Source organism: Myotis lucifugus, unplaced genomic scaffold (assembly GCF_000147115.1).
Source record: "Myotis lucifugus unplaced genomic scaffold, Myoluc2.0 scaffold_753, whole genome shotgun sequence".
NCBI classification, from domain to species: Eukaryota; Metazoa; Chordata; class Mammalia; order Chiroptera; family Vespertilionidae; genus Myotis; species Myotis lucifugus.
In genome coordinates, this window is record NW_005871801.1 from 171,675 (window position 1) to 173,405 (window position 1,731).

Here is a 1,731-nt window from a genome sequence, read left to right on the forward strand (position 1 = left end):
AAGATTAAAATTGAACCTGACCTGGTCCTTCTTAGGAACCTCCCAGACGGGGGGTGGGGGGGTGGGTGTGCGGGGACATAGGCATCATGGTGCTCAGTGCTGCCGGGAGAGCAGTGGGTGGCGGGGCAGGCTTTGCAGCGGAGTTGGACGTTAGAGTTTGGACTGGACGTTTAGAGTTTGGACGCTGGAGGAAGGAGCTGGAGTTGGCCAGGTCAAGAGCTGGGGGAAGAGCATTGAGAGAAGGCAAGAGGGAGAGAAGGTGTGCTGGTGTGGTAGGGTGGGCAAACTAAAGAGTGAGGGGCTTGGACCTCATCCCAACAAAAGACTTAAAAAATTTGTGGTAAAATGTACACAAAGTAAAATTGACCATTTAAACCATTTTTAAAACATATGTTTTTATTGATTTTAGAGAGAGAGGAAGAGAGAGGATGAGAGATATAGAATTATGGATGAGAGAGACATGGATCGGCTGCCTCCTGCACGCCCCCTACTGGTGATCGAGCCCACAACCTGGGCATGTGCCCTGACCGGGAATCAAACCAGTGCATGCATGGGTTGATGCTCAACCACTGAGCCACCCCGGTGGCAAACCAGTTTTTAGTGCACATTTTCGATTCAGTGTCATTAAGTACATTCATGTTGTTATGCAACCATCATCACCATCCATCTCCAGAACATTTCATCTTAAAAAAATGATCACTCAAGGATATGCTTATTGATTGTAGAGAGAGAAAAGGGGGAGGGAGAGAGAAACACATTGATGTAAGAAAGAAACATCATTTGGTTGCCTCCTGTACTGGCCCTGACGGGATCGAACTCGAAATCTTTTGGTGTATGGAACAACGCTCTAACTGAGCCACCCGGCTGGGGCCAGAACTTTCCATCTTTCCAAACTGAAAATTCAGCAGAGGAATGATGTGGAGAGGTCCTGAAACTCCACAGCCTTGTCCTCTCTTCTGGGCACTGCTTCTTGCCCTCCCCCGCCCCATGCCTCCTCCGAAAGTCCCCTCACAGACACTCCCCATCCCCCCCAGGCTGCAGAAGATCCTGGCAGAGTCCCCGCCGCCTGCCCGTCTGGACATCCAGCTGCCTGTCATCTCAGATGACTTCAAATTCCAGGTGTGGAGGAAGATGTTCCGAGCTCTGATGCCAGGTACGGGAGGCATGTTATGTTTGTAACCATGCGGTTGATGGGAGGCCGCAGCTACACACAGAGAGGCCTCCCAGTCTCAGCGAAGGTCACAGAAGAAGGTGCCTATTGCCCCTTTGCCTCTAGACTCTAGAGCAGTGATGGCGAACCTATGACACGCGTGTCAGAGGTGACACGGGAACTCATTTTTTGGGTTGATTTTCTTTGTTAAATGGCACTTAAATATAAAAAATAAGTATCAAAAATAAAAGTCTTTGTTTTACTATGGTTGCAAATATCAAAAAATTTCTATATGTGACACGGCACCAGAGTTAAGTTAGGGTTTTTCAAAATGCTGACACGCCGAGCTCAAAAGGTTCGCCATCACCGCTCTAGGGCAAGCATGTCAAACTCAAAGGCTAGCACGGGCCAAATAAACAAGGTTTAAGTTTATGTGGGCCGCAAAGAAACAAAAGTTTCAATTTTCATGGAAACGTAGGTTTATTTCAATAGAGACATGCTGAATACAAAGGGGCTGAACTAAATGAGTAATCGTGAACATAAAATAGAACATTTTAATAAAAATTAATATTTTTGCTTGA